The sequence below is a fragment of the Triticum urartu genome, chromosome 2A (assembly GCF_056163025.1).
Source record: "Triticum urartu cultivar PI428250 chromosome 2A, HENAU_Tu73, whole genome shotgun sequence".
NCBI classification, from domain to species: domain Eukaryota; kingdom Viridiplantae; phylum Streptophyta; class Magnoliopsida; order Poales; family Poaceae; genus Triticum; species Triticum urartu.
In genome coordinates this window covers 689653136-689668968 of record NC_141874.1, presented here as the reverse complement: position 1 = coordinate 689668968, position 15833 = coordinate 689653136, and the positions used below count along the sequence as shown (strand labels likewise).

The window sequence follows — 15833 nt, the reverse complement described above, 5'->3', positions numbered from 1 at the left end:
AATGAATGTGGTTTGGTGGTGAGACTGGTGTCACTGTTCTGAACTCCTTCTGATGAGGCAGCCCATCTATAGCTCAGAGGCATGTTCAAAAATGGTATTTAAAAAAATCAATAATGGAAGGAAGATAATGATGGTATTGTTTGTGTCATTATACCTACGTACTTAAAGCAGATTCTAGCATGTAAACGTGATCAGCTTTTGTATTATTATTAGTCTTTTGTTAGCATGAAGTGTTTTTTGCAGGTTGAGATGGTGGAATAGGATACTGGTATCAGTCCCTTGAGATATGCCTCATTCTCTATAAATTTTTATTAGGGATGAATAGATTCCATTTTTACAAACAAGTTGTGCCAAAGTGACAATTTTTATATGGAGTTAGAGTACGATGTAGGTTACAAATATGGGGATCTCATGAGTTGGATAGCTGCACTATGGTGGACGAAACTAGGCGAGATGCACTAGACTGATGGGGATAGGATTTACGACTTCAACTTGTGGCTCTCATAAGTAGTGGAGCTTCAGAAATCCAATTCGGCTCTTGTCACGCACCAAAAATGATTTTGTGCAAATGTTGCTTTTTTTTTAAAAAAAAGACATGTTTATTGTCACACTCAAATGCCATTTGCAAAAATTTAGAAAGAAACTTTAAGCATTTTGACCTGTACAGAAAAAGAATGAGTCTGTATGCTAAATGTTACGCTTGATTTTGTTTTTTTTCATCGGTAAAGCACTGATATCCCGTTTCACATGAAAATTGTCAAGCACGGTTTTCACACTAACATGAACATCGGCACAAAAGAAAAATCAGAATTTTTAGTATTTATTTACTATTATTTTAAAATTTATTATTCATCCGAGAGCATATGCTCCCCAGAACCAAAACGGCCATCCTGTGAAGTTTGCCTTGTTAAACCTCTCTTTTTTTGTAGGGACCTTGGCCTCCTTATATAGGGGTTGGAGAGGTGGTGTGAGACTTAGGCCATCTTCACCGCGCGACCCCAAATGAACGTCCGGTTTAGCCGGATTTTGTCCCTTTAGGGCGCCGTCCGCGTTTGTCTGATGGATCGTGGGTGCACCTAACGCGCGGCCGCACCCAAAACCTGTCCGAGGTGGACGTGAATAAAGGAATTAAAAACTTAAATCAAATGACTAAAAAATTAAATAAACGCAATTAAAAAAACATAAAACATATATATAGGGGTTACGGCCACAAAACGGCCCAGTTTATCAGTCCACTTAAACGGCCCAGTTCATAATTAACATAAAAGCAAAATAAAAAAAAGCCTCCCGCGCGCTCCTGCCGCGCCCGTCGATGCCGTGGCCGTCGCCGTCTTCACTGGCCGCCGGTGTCGTCGTCGTCGCTGACGAGGTCGACGTATTCCGGCGGCGTCCACAGGTGGGCCGGCGGTCCGTGGTGCACAGGGGCGGCGGGCTGCAAGGTGGCCGGTGGTGCCTGCACCACTTCCTCCCGAGGCGAGGCCTCCCGCTCTGGCGACCGCGACGGCGTGGGGCACCAGTTCACGGCCCCCAGGACGGCCGCCATCTGCTCAGCGGAGCACGGCCAACTCCACCCCTGGCCACCAGGTCATGGTGGAACGCGGCCACCGGCAGCTCCTCCACCACCTCCTCCCGAGGCGCCATCTCCAGCTCGGGGATGGCAACATCGCCGGCCGTGGAGAGGGCCATCGTCGCCTCGAGGTCCGCCCATTGGCGCTCGTCATGCATGTGCATGGAGTCCTCCAGCACACGCGCCATGAGCCGGGCCTCCTCCTCCGCCGTCATGCGAGGAGGTGGGGGTGGCGATGGAGATGGCGACGGCGACGGCGTGGGCGTCAGGCCGCGCACCCGTGTACGCCCGCGCGCCTGGGGAGCCGCTCGGGGCTCACGTGGTCGCCGCGGCCCCGTCGATGTGCCGGTGAAGAACGACGCCCGCCGCACGTCGTGCTCGTCGCGGAGCCACGTGTCCCACAATGTCGAGTCAGGGGCGTACCTCTCGTCGTAGTAGAGGTCGTCCGGGAGGAGGCGGCGGCGGCGTTCGATCTCCTGGTGGCACGCACGGCCGCTCTGCGGGACGGGAGGGATCGGCACGCGGTCGGCCGACAAGTGCCAGTTATTGGGGAGGTGGACGTCGCTCCAGGGTAGCGGCGTCCTCGTCTCCTAATAACGGCGGCAGGCGGCCGCCTCGATGTAGTGCCGGTCGCGCTCGCCGGCGGCCGTGGGCGCGATGAAGAACGCGGGCGGCGCGAGGGCCCGACGTGGTGGCGATGGCGACACGGACTCCTCCTTCTTCACCGAGCCGCGGCGGCGTCCCAACGAGGAACCAGCCTCGCGGTCGTGCTTGCCTTTGCGGCCATAGTTCCAGAGGCCCATGGCTGTGGGCGGCCGGCCGGCGAGTTCTTGGCTAGGGTTTGGGTTCGACGCTGTCAGGTTTCAAGGAGGCCGCGGGATGGTGTGGGGCAGTGTGGACGATGACCCGTCCACACTTCTCACTTAAAGAAGGACGGCGACCTTTCGATGTGCGGATGATAGGTGGGGCCGCCCGCTCGTGGGCATTGATGTGGGCGGGTGGGAGGTAGGTGGCCGCCTGCCACACGGCCCCGACGCGGACGAGGTGTCCGTCGCGACCCAAATCCGGCGCAAGTTTGCGCTCGAAATGGGTCGGCTCAGACACAAAACGGACAAGATGGGTTCAGGCCGTCGCGCGCTGAGCCGCCTCGTTTGTCCGTTTTACCCCCAAACGGACGGGGCCGGACAGGATAGGGTCGCGCGGTGGAGTAGGCCTTAAAATCCTCCATGAATATGTGTCTCTGCTTTCCATGGTTGAAGGGAGCAAATCCAAGTATCTGAAAGGTACCTCTTAGATTATGGCTCAATATGAAGTCAAAGTCGGTTGAACTCATATGGACCCCCCATTTTCACTAGTCAATATATACATGCAATGCACGTTAATTTAAAAGTATATTAAGTGCATGTAGATATTAAGTAGGATATTATTTGCATGTTTGGCGTGGGAGGTTCGTGAGTATTTTTCCTCCAAAATCATCAAGGTTAGCTTGTGTAGGTTTGGTCCGCTACAATATCTTCATCGAATTCATGGTGGAACGTTGAAATGAAGTTGAAGCTCAAGATGATGATTTCGACTAACCTTGATGTAGCATTTTGTATCACTAATCTTTGTTTTCATTTTTGTGCCGGTTAGAGGCGGAGCCATGTACATCTTAGGGAGGGGGGGGGGGGGGGGTGCCACGCCTTGGATCAAGCCATGAAGATATTTTTTGCGAGGGCTTAGATTAGATTTATTTTTACCATTTGCAACCCCCCCCCCCCCCCAACATTGATGATTTATCTTTCGCCCCCTCCAACAATTTTCATCTAGCTTCACCACTAGTGTCTGTATTTCCCGATTTGATGTACTTTCTCACAATGTGATAATTTGAAAGTAGTTAATTAATAGCTGGGTTTGTTTAAAATTAGTATCAAGTGAGTTGATGAGAGCCCAAGTATCCACTATTTCTGTAATAGGCAGACAACTTTCACGCGTTGCATTGTTTCTTTTAAAAGTAATCAACATAAAATCTAGCGAACAACACAACAATTTTATAGAAATTTGAATTTGAGAAGTATCTAGTAGTTGACATTTCTTATAATCTAGAAGTGCCCATTTATTCTCACAAAATCTTGATATTCTCGTACTCTAGAAACCTTTGGCAATGTACTTGCAAGATACATACAGTCTAAAAACACTCTATCAGGTTTTGTAGATATCTAGCAATCCTATGAAAAATGATGCGTACAAACATATAATTTGATTGGAACTATTGTAACAACAAAATTTCTTAAACATCCCGAACTAAATGCATTTTTTTGTATAAAACTAGAAATTCTACTTATTGCTAGAAAATATATTTCTAGTGACAAATATTGGAAGCCTACAACAATATTATCTAATATACATGAGAGTGTTTCCATTGTTCATTACGCTTATTATACCAAATAATATTAAGAATAATTTATTTAATGATGTATATAAAAAATCATACTCCCTCCATTCAAATATATAGGGTATAATACATCTTTTGAGGTTCCCTTTGACCACGAGTTAGTGCAACAAATATGTGATGTGTGTGTTACAAAAAAGTATACCATCAAATCATATGTGAAAGAAATTTTCAAAGACATACATTTTATATGATACATCTCATATATTATTAATTTTACGAATGGTCAAAGAAACTTTAAAAACAAATTATCATCCTATATGTTTAGATGGATGGAATATATTTAATTATCACGAAGTAAAAATGTTCACTATAAATAAACTAGTAACGCGCACGTGCATTCGTGCACGTGCAATGCACGTATAATCTTTGGAATTTTTTGAGTAAAGTTTTTCGCAATCCCTGAACTTGTAAGGATAGTTTGATCTGAGTCCTAAATAGTCAATCTTGGAATCAGGATAAGAAACTTACTAATCTGAATCATTAGCATATCCCAAGTCACAAAACGGATTGTGCGATTAAAGTCGGCTCATTTCATCAACATGCCACGGGATACTCTTGGCCAAGTTTATAAGCTCGCTCGAGTCATCCGCGATCCAAATTAGGGGTGATGGTGAACAAAATCCAAGGATTGAGAGCGGAAGAGAAGAAACAACGAAATATGCGCTAAAAGGGAGAGTGATGGTCATCAGCGTTCAGGAAGCAGCGGAAGGGTAAAGAGCATCTCTCGACGTCCGTTGCATTTTCCACAAGTGGTGGCCGTTACGACGGCAACGTTAGCGTCCACACCACAAGGCTAAAGTTGAGGAGCACGTTAGCACGTTTGACCACACCAAGAACTCACATGATGTCACTCCCGTCAGTGTCCCACCATAACCCTTGCTACACCGAATATGTTGAACAGTGATAAATCAAAATCTGAACTTCATGAAATCACCAAAGCAAAAGGTAGCTTCCAATATGACTCCAGTATATTCCAATAAAAAACTAAGGGTTAGAGAAAGACGTTCTATAGAAAATGGTCGGTAAAAAAGCAGTGCAGAAACAACTGTGTTAAATTTGAACAATTCAGTTGTTTTTCAAACATGTGACTCAACAAAAACAAAGCTACGTGTCGATATATTTTGGTTCCTGTCCTGTTGTCATCTATTCTTGTTCAGTTTGCAACATAAAATTCTACAAAGAACATAATATGAATAAGGGACGCCACTAACAAATACTGTTTCACAAGGAGATCCACATAAAGATTGTCAAGGAAGTAATCGGTGCTGGTACAGCTAGCTTACCATGATACTGTTACATGCATATGCGGACCATAAGATGATTCACGTCAACTAATATTTCGGAAATGGGTCCTTACTATTGAGAATCAACATCCACTTTATTTTAGCTGCTCAGATTGTTTACGAATTCCAAAGGAACTGTAGAGCCATGGAAATAGATAAGCTTTAAAATAATGAGAGTAGAAGTAAATTTTATCCCTGGATAAAAAATTGATAAATAAAACAAAAGGATTAAGACATACTTGTACTACTACAATACAGGGCCGTATATATAAAAATAAAAGAGCATGCAAACTGATTTATATCAAGCAGGAACATGCATCATAGCATCATCCATGACTGCATGAACGGTTCAGGAAGAGAGTACTTTTCTTTTAGGTTCCTGAGTATGACTACTTTCCGCATCATTATTACAGATGAATCCGTTAGGTCCATATAATCAGGGAACGATCCGCTGACACAATCGGATGTGCATCTCAATTATCCTTGCCAAGTTTCTGTGTTTTAAAAGCAAAAATGTTAGATGAGAAAACAAAAGGAGATGGAGTCTCAACCCTGATCAAACAATCGACCAGAGATTTGTGAAATATATATATCTACATAATGTACAATGACAGTAAAGAATTGCAATTTCCATCTATGTCTCTCAGAGCATTCTAGAAATTAATTGGAACAGACATCCTTGAAATGTTTGACCATTCTATAAATTAATCAAACACTGGCCCCCTCCCAATCAAAAATCCTACATACATATAGACTCCAGGTAAGAACCCTGTTAGATTTAGAAAGAGTATTGAGCATAGAAGGGGGCGGAAGTGAAATGTACCTCAGCTCACACATGATGAAGGGAAGCAGTGAAAATAAAACTTCAACATAACACAATAGTATCAGCTGCGACATAGGAGATCCAGGAAAATAAACCTTTATTCTTTGCATTTTGGATCCAGCTACCAACCATGGCCTTTGTCAAGAGTAGACTTTCTCTGTTGATAAGAGTTGCACTTCTTCTAGCACCCACATCGTTGAACCTATAGCATCACCACCGCCAAATCCACCAGGAAATCATCTCTCAACTCCAAAAGCATGCTAAAAGGTACCAACGATGCATGGAATCATTATTATGAAAAGTTACATTGTACATTTGTGCCGAAAGAACACACATGAAATCAAGATAGCTGCCTCGTTATGGTGATCTTGCAGTCGAAAACTATTACACAAAATTAGCATCTAACAACATAAGATAGAATTAAAGGTACACATTAGATAAAAGGCATCTCACACAAAATCTGACCGAGGAAAAAATATCTAAAAATCTCTACATAACCCGAAAGTCACTCAGGAAAAAGGCCACACAAATATTCCACGTCCACTATAAAACATTTTTTCTTGAGGTTCACCTTGATATCAATAAGAAGACCAAATCATGTTCTGGATAACCAAATTCAACCTCATCTTTTTGGCACTCATGAGCTATCTATTCCAAAATCACGTTGATGTAGTAGAAATGAATGCAAATCAGGAGCTTAACTTCTGAATGTACTAAACTTTAGCTACCTCTTCACAGAACACATATACATGAGTTAAGAGAGCTGTGAAGACCTTGGAGCTGCAAGTATATTATCAAATAGAAGAGGTAATCAAGTTTGCTGGACCTCCAAAAAGAAAATGCCCATCAATAGAGCAACAAGTTGCTATGTTATCAAATAAGAAGAATGAGCTTGCAGGTACATAGGAGGTGTAAAATAACTTTTTAATGTTTCAGCATTAAAAGCGGCATGGATGCGCTCGCGAGTACAGAGATGAAATGCTACAAAAAAAATCGAATGTCCCTTGCAGAATAGAGCAGGCAAGTAGGTAAAATACATGATGACTTAAAAAATGAGGAATACATACAAATTTGGTTGTTGATGGTAGCGCCAGGCTCAGAGTTTGTCACAATGATGTTGATGGGCTGCACGTTCGACTCCTCATTAAGATCTTCCTTCACTGAATGTAATTGGTTTGAGCACACAAAACTTAAATAAACCATGCAAAAAGGTTTGAAAGCCTGTCATTCAAGAACCAAGAAACCATTGGAATTGGCTATAACCTAGAAATATATATGTTCATCATGAATATACCATAAGAGCAACTGTGTCTTCTTGATTACTCATTTGTATTTCTAGTGAAATAAGCTTGCATGAGTGAACTGTAAATAAGGTAAAAAATTCAAATTGTTACTATTTTCTCGTGTGCGATGAAAAAAATTGAAAAACGCAACCAATTGGAAGATATTTAAGCCTGCAAACAAATATCCACCTAAATCCAAAGAAGACTGAAAGGAAATCTTGAATATTTAAGCAGTCCTAATAAAGTCTAAAAGAAATAATGTACAAAAGGGAAAGATAAAATGATATGTACTAACATGGATACCAGTATTGCTTTAAGAAAATAAACATAATATTGAATTCACATTGGCTAGAAGTTGTACCTTCACATTTGCATTGAAAAGCAGTGGTACCTTCACATTGGCGCATGAACAATAGCCTTCGCCTCTGGAGAAGTGAGGAAATCAGGAACCTAAGTCAAAATATGGCAATCGCCCATAAGTAACATGATCAAGTAAAGAAAATTTAAACACAATATCATGTCAATTTCGGAACCTTGTACCATTCATTACTAATCACACTGTCATTTTCTCTGCAAAAGAGGCTGCGTGGCAGGAGGCCTATCCTATCACATCATATTTACCCGCACTTGCTAACTAAAATTTTCTCCAGAAGTAAATGCTAAAAATTTCATACAAGTTGATTCTCTCCTAGATGCTTGGCAAAAGTATCATTTTGTACATTGCAATCCCTTCAACTCAGTAACAAATTACAGCAGGTACAGGATGAACTAACATAAATGAACGATACAAACATTTTGCAAAAGGAAGTCTATGGGGATTACAAATATAGGCATCATCTATAGAGAAAAAAATTGATAGATCGCACAAAGGTAAGCTTAGGCAGTCGATCTGAACCTCGCTGTTGTAACCACCATTAGAAGCGCCCCAACCACGGTAATATTTCTCGAATTGCAGTTTCCTGCTACTCAGCGGCACCCCAATTCTTCTGAAACTAAAAAGTTGTCCCCCAAAGGGTAACAAGACATCACCAAATACACACACAACAGCCTGGAATCACCAATAAGCACATGGATGATGGATCCAATCCAGGGGGAGCGTGGTAGGTCGTGGGGAGAGGTCGCGAGGTGAGGGCAGATGGAAGAACTCTTAACTCTACATCTGATGAGGCAGAGGAGTTCCTCGAGCAGGGATATCACTGGGAGCCAGGGACGAACGACATGTTAGAAGCGGAGTGGAGGAGCACATTACGGAAGTTTCAGATGCGGAAGGCGCCTCGCGTCCTCGTCGGATTGAGTGGCTCCTGCATCGTCGAAAGCGGCAATCGGCGCAGCACCAGCGGCGGCTCACGCATCACCGGCACGCGCGGCGTACCCTGGCGGTGCGATGGCTGCACTCCCGCGGTGTCCCCTGATGGTGTGGTGGCGGCACTCGTGCGGCCCAACCGGGGACGGGAACGAAGGGGGATGCGGGGAGGCTAGCCCTCGAAGCGGTGGGGGGCAAGTGGTGGGCAGGCGGCGTGTGGCGGGCGGCCGTGTAGAAGGCGAGAGGCCGAGAGGCATAGAAGAGGAGGCCGAGTCGAGGCCGGGTGGGGACTGGGGATGATTTTTCTCGGGAGCGAGTAGGTTGGGGTGAGGGACGTGCGAACGTGTGCGCGTGGGCAGCGGGCAGCGGTTGTTCTTTTTGACGTCGCTGGTGGCAGCGTGAGGCAATTAAGTGTGGCTAAACATGATTGGTGTTAAACATCAAAGCAACGTGAAGCGTAGGATTTGATGGTCTGAACGGTGAAGATGTTCGGGATCTCCGCCTCTCGTGCTTTTATAGGGGTAGTGGATAATAACATTTTAACTCACCCTAGGCACACACAAAAAATATTTGGATTGCAGTGGGTCATGAACAGCGAAGTCCAACCTAGCGGCCTTGCTCTAGTTGGCTATTTACCATGACCACCTAACACTTAACCAGATCTCACATATGACATGGTCCCATCGGCATTTGTGCTCCACCATCAAACCAGAAAAACATATTGGAAACATATCGAGAACAAGTATTATAAGCTCATGCCAACCCCATCTATGTGTTAATTAAAATCATTTTAAGCCCGGTGAGATGTGATCAAAAAACAGTGTGGCCGTTGGAGTGGTTGCTTGGAGCAAGTGAGGAATGCACCACAAAGTATTTGCACAATTGATGACTATGTGAGTTTGATGTCATTTTGTTATACACATTTATGGTCTTGTTTGCTTTGATGACAATTTGAGTTCATATATACTTGCCTTTTTTCCAAATGTATGATCGCATTGCACATGAAAGGTTCAAGCAAATGTCGGCTTTCAAAGGCAAACCATTCTTGTTCCAACATTGTTGGAACTTGCTTCACGGAAGTGAGAAATGGATGTTTAGGGATTAAGAAGCTCCACCAAAGAAAGGTGCACTCATTAATTGAAAGACGATGATGATAGTGACGATGCACCAACGGGAGAAAGAAACAAGGGAAAGCCCGATGAAAGAAAGTTTGAGAAAGATAGTATGAAGAGGTTCGACGAAGCCTCTAGCTTGAGGGAGCAAATTAGTACAATGGTGAAGTTAAAAAAACCCATGAAGTAGAAGCATTTGGAAAACTAAGGTGGCCTTGGCCGAGAAGAGATCCTACAAAAGGAGACAAAGTGGGAGATAAGATGTGTCTTCGAGGAGCGCAAGATCGCTCTCGAGGAGCAAAAAATAGGAAGAAGACAAGATCACCGAGGAGGACCGGCTCTAGATGATGAAGCTGAATGGCATGGAACTGATGGCAATGGGTTTTGGGAGTTGAAAAGGATGGAGATCATATTTCGGAGGAGGCAAGAGCTTCATGATCTTATGGCCGGTGGTGGTGGTGCTTCCGACAATGGTGGGATGCTTCGGCCAATGAAGGTGCTGGTAGTGGTGCTTCCGGCAATGTGGTGACGGTTTTTCCGCCAATGTTGATGATGGTGGTGCTATGGCCTGTGGTGGTGGCGATGATCTTGTCAACAATGGTGTTGCTTGATTACCTAATTGTGTTTGATTGCGCATTATTTTGGACAAACTTTGCTACCTCTTATATTATGCATGCTTTTGAATGTGAACTATTATCATACTAGTATGGTATGATATTTGTATATTTATTCGGTGTATTGCATCTACTATATGAGTTTGTAGTTGATATCAAAGTTTTTGTCGTGCGAGTTTACGGCATTTGTTCCGACCCGAGCCCGTGTGGCACGCAAACAAATTTTCGGAGGCACCCGAAACTGGTTTTATGGGACGTGTTTTTTTCGGGATCAGCTAGAGATGCTAAGGCTAGAAAGCTAATATTGAAAAATAATCTTGAAATTGTCCACCAACTGTTGTTCCATGTCCGTGCACTGCAATGCAGCAGCAGTCACATGCAAATCGCTTGGTTGAAGCCACGAAAGATCAGTCTCCATCTCAAGTCGTGTTCTTTTGCCCTTGCCTCGGGGAGAAAACATCTTCAGATTTTCGTCCTCACGCAGCCTGCCATTTATGCTGATTGGCACAACCGGGAACAGTATGTTTCTGCAACTTGCAAGTGCATGCATGGAATCTTTATCTGCAGATCAAATGGCGCCAGCTAGAGAACATGAACGGCCTGCAAGTTGTGTCGCGTGTCCCGGATAGATTGGCTGCCGCGCATCTCATCCGTCAGTGTTTATGCTCCAGTTGACAGACATGCTCAAAACACCGAACTTGTGTCCCAAATTCGAAATGCTAACTTCTGCAGACTGCCGATGAACTTATTTATGGGTTCTGAGCTGTGGCATTCAACTCTCCTTTTGCTCTTTCCATTTCTGCTGTTCTCTCTGATCGTTTTTTTTTTCTTTCCAACCAAACAGCTTGAGGACGGGGGATCCAGAAGGAACTGCGCAAAGAACAGCTTCATAATTTAGGACATTTCACCCGCAAAAAAATACTCCCTCTGTCCCAAAATAGGTGACTCAACTTTGTACTAGCTTTAGTACGAAGTTAATACAAAGTCGAGTAATTTATTTTGGGACGGATGGAGTAATAATTTAGGACATTCAGAAAGAAAGGAACAAACAAATAAACCCAGGACAGTACAGAACATCCACATGTGACCGGCAACCATGAGGAAATACATCCAAATCCAATCTCTGTGTGCTGATACTGCATTGTTGCCTGCGTAAAGGGCAAAGATTCTGCCAATTATTCGGTTCGCATCTCAAATTCTGATCGTAGACTAGGGCATCAAAATAGGCAGGGTGATGATGATTAGTTTAAGCGGCCCGTGTCACTCGAGCTGCCCAGGACTGAGAAATTTTGTACTCTGTTGTGCAGTTGCAGAGTCTCTTCCCGCAAAAAGAAAAAAAAACAGTTGCAGAGTCTCCTTAACAAACTAGTTAGTTGCACGTGCTTTGCACGTCAATACTTAATCATGCACATAAATAATAAATAACTCGGCAGTGCACGATTCATACAACAATATCCATTTTCAATGAATATTGCAAAAAAGGGCCCTTGGATGTTATAATAAAACTGATAAATAATTAATTTAAAGATTTTTTATATTTATTAGTTGCGTGGAATTGCAAATTAAACCAATCAATTTCACCAAGTGTTTGATGCCGAGACAGGTGTGCTGGTGAGGCTGAAGCCTGGAGTGACTTGGACTCGGGGACGACGCGACAACATTGTTGTCGGTGGAAGGGAGTCATAGGTTGATGGGTTCAGGTGCAATGGGGGTGCTGGGAGCTCGCCGGCTGTAGAATCTGGTGAGATTTAGAAGGAGGCTCGGGGGGGGGGGGGGGGGGGGAGGGGGTGGAGTCGAGCAAGGTAGAGGGCGGAGCGGTACGTTGTTGATCAGGTGATTGTTTTAGATAGAAGAATAACACCAAAATGAGGAGGAATGCGAATTTGTTGCCACTGGGCTTGAATCGGACTTCGGACAAAGCTCACAGAAATAAATCATTTTTAGGACGTGACATGTAGGTTTTCCCTTAATTCAACATCTAAGCTGTAAATTTTCTTTTTGTTGTCATTTTATCTAGAGACATTTTGCCCTGTCATTTACCCCAGTTAGCACAGTATCAATAAAACCCCGAATAATCCATTCATCTCTTTACCCAATACTTGTGTTACATTCTTTTGATTATTATTTTAGAAAGATTTCCTGCATGTAGACTTGATCCTTATGTTAGGCCCATACAACAGATGATGCGAACGGTACACAGGTTCAACATAACTAAATGATAACAATATTTACAGAGATTTTCGTCAATATTAAAATAATCACAACTCACTCATCTTGAATATAAACACGAAAACGATTATAAATTAGTTTGAGGCGTTCTCAAATATGTGGTTCGCATTTTATCTAAGACACATGTGTTCCTTAATGAAATAATTGTATCATTAACATATATTTGTTCAATTATTGATTTTGATAATACAAAAATCATCCGCTATTCATATTATGCCTATATATATGACGTACGTAGTTTGGAAGGTATGAAACTTAAATAATTTTTCATGAAAATAACACATATTGCTTTAAATATAAATCGACAAGCAATGTAATAGAAGAAAAGTAAACCTATGTTTACTTTAGAGAAGCACATAATCCAAAAAAAAAGAAAAAAGAAATTATATTGGCCGATGGACCAGCAGGACTTATTTTTGCGACCAACACATCAACACAAATAGGTGTGTATCTTTTATTATCCAACCGAATCGTGGAGACTTGAAGCTCAGGATGTAAATGGACAGCTCGCTGGACATTGTGGGACTTGCCCGTGCTGACCACCACTTCTTATATGGGACTATGTCATAGTCCAATTAATTTTCTTGTGGCGTACGTGGTGTCCACATAGTACCACATATTTACAAAGCAAACTGACACTGATATACAGTACTAGTGCAATACAGTGCCATTAGTACAGGCATAATTAGTACCCCCTCCAATCATTCAGTATAGAGCAAACATAGTACAAGAAATTGCCTACTCTAAAAAATCTCTAGATTCAACATTTATCTACAACTTAGATTATCATAGCTGAACCCAAAGGATGATTCTGGCTACCAAGATGTAATGGAGAGCGACGAATCTGCATCAATGAGGTGTCTGAAGTCTGAACCTTTCATCTACCTAGAAGCCTAGAAGGGATGGCATGCGATGAGGTGTCTGAAGTCTGAACCTTGCTCCATATATATCATTCAGTTATCAAGTTGCTGCAGCCTGAATCTGCATCAATCCTCACCGCCTACTACTCCGGCATCCACCGGTCCCATCTCCCATAGGCTGCGTCGCAGCAGAGGGGGCGAGGCAGATGAGCGTGAGGGGGAGCAGAGAAGATGTACAATGAAGTCGCTGCCGAAGGTCTCATCCGCCGTCCCAAGCTGCGCCCGTCGTCAAAGCCGACGTCACCGCCGCCGGAGCTGAAGACAGTATCGTCAGGATTGCAGAGATAGTACCCCCTTAAGACCCGGCTCGGTCCCCGGCGCTTCCTGACGGCGGCCTCTTCGAGAAACATGGCGGTGACGGCGGTGAGATGGAAGGAAGGGATGGACTGGGGAGGCGTGCCGGTGGAGGCAGCGGCGACGGCGCCTAGGGCATGTCGAACGTGGCGTTTTCTTCTTTGTTTTTTTGCTGAGGAAAACGTGATGGCTGGGTGCGCGTGGAGTGTTGTGGTCCGCCGCTGGCCTCATGGGCTTTTCTGGGCTATCCATTTGTGCCATTTATTTTTTTATGGACATCCACCAACGCCATTTGATCTTTTTTTGATGTGTGGTATATGTGGGACTACTGGGACCCAACGCCACTTACATCCTGACTTGAAGCACTTTGAGTTTGATTTATTTTCTGGAGGTTTCCACTGAGCTGGCCTTTTCCTGCCTTTGCGGATTGTGCAGAGAATCGGGCAGAGTAGCTGAGAGTTTTTTTTTTAAACGAGTAGCTGAGAGTTTTTAATAGAAGGAAATCCTCTGGAGTTCACTGGAAAGGTGCAAGATGGGCCCCATATGTCACATCCTCAGTGCTAGCCTATGCCATGTGAGCATGCAGGCGAAGGCTGCACCACCGCGAATCCCTGGAAAGACAGCCGTAGGATCATTTTTATCCAACGGTACATATTGCACCAGGACCCGAGCAAACAAATGTGAGTCAGTCGATTCAAACTATCCAACGGTCCAGATCATAAGTTACTCGTATACTATAGAGTAGTATAGATAGTATAGATATAGATTTATGTGCAACAACAATTTTGGGAGGAATCAGGTTAAAAATTGTTTTTTGGGGGGAAAATAAAATGGAGATCGTGCAGTCGTGGGCCGCTAGCAGAAGGCGTGCGGCAACTACTTCTGCAGCGATCGACCGGACCGTCGGGTCCGAAAACGAGTGGCCGAGATCGAGCCCCTCTCCCATGCCGCTCTCGTTATGTCATTCCACCCAATGCGGCCATGAGGGCATCTCCAATGGGAGGCGCTAGGCCAGGGCGCCAGGAAAGGAATCCTAGTAGATCGTCGGTTAGGCTGTTTATTCCCAGCGCCTAGTGTGGCATCGATGCAAAGAAAAGCATCTAGCGCTAGGCTGTTTCCTTTCAAAGCTGGGCACTTCTTTCTAATTGGTAATTAGAGCCTGTTATTAGCGCCTCCCATTAGAAGAGAGGGCGGTAGATCCCTTTTTATTTTTTGGATATTTATTTTTCACGCCACAAGTGCCTATATAGGCGCCTAGCATTGGAGATGCCCTGAGTGTGAAACCCCACCCCTCTCGTTGCCCACCACCGCCGCGCCCTGCCGCAGCCTAGCGGCGCCGCCGACGCCTCGCCCGCCCCCGCCCCTCCACCTCTCGCGCGCGTTGCTGCTGCCCCCGCCCGGCCCGCGACCTTGGGCATTGGTTTTTCGAGGTACGAGCTTCCATTCATTCACATTCTCCAAGTCCACAAAGCTATACGTCGATTCCCTGGACTGGACCATTCTTGATCTGCGAACAACATGGTCAATTTTTTTGAGAGGAGAACCGCACGAGGTCCATAATAGATAACGCTCACTTGGATGGATGGTAGGTTGGATGGGTCAGATGCTCTGTTGTTCTATATTGGTACGGTGACATGGTTGTACATTCAGCGACAAGTGAAAGTATGTTTTAAACAAGGACTGTGATATTTGGCATACGTGTGTCATATAAGCAAAACTGCCACACATCTACTTTTTTTATTTTAAAGTATCACACGATCCCCTGTCATTTGACCTCGCCTTCTCCCAAACGATCTCGGAGGCTCACTCGAGAAACCTACTTCTCCCGCACATCTCGCGCCCACCTCCGAGAAAACTGTCACTTCTTCACGTCTACCACATGATTTCTCCTCAGGACAAAGGTATCATGATATTCGTATGCCATTTATCAGGCCTGTGTTGCGTAACTTACCATACTATTTACATAGAACG

At 44.2% G+C, this 15833-nt stretch overlaps 1 long non-coding RNA gene across 10 annotated transcripts; it reads right to left on the bottom strand.

Annotated features, from left to right (window-relative positions):
• Positions 1 to 5172: 5172 nt before the first annotated feature.
• Positions 5173 to 9034, bottom strand: LOC125539757 (uncharacterized). Of its 10 annotated transcripts, none has more exons than XR_015617414.1 (4): positions 8286 to 9033; positions 7752 to 7840; positions 6108 to 7328; positions 5173 to 6023 (listed from the first exon to the last, which is right to left on the bottom strand). It is a non-coding gene; the product is annotated as an uncharacterized LOC125539757 (long non-coding RNA). The 10 variants fall into 10 exon arrangements; XR_015617418.1 differs by having other exon boundaries at positions 7782 to 7840; XR_015617417.1 differs by having other exon boundaries at positions 7752 to 7815.
• Between the last annotated feature and the right edge of the window lie 6799 nt (positions 9035 to 15833).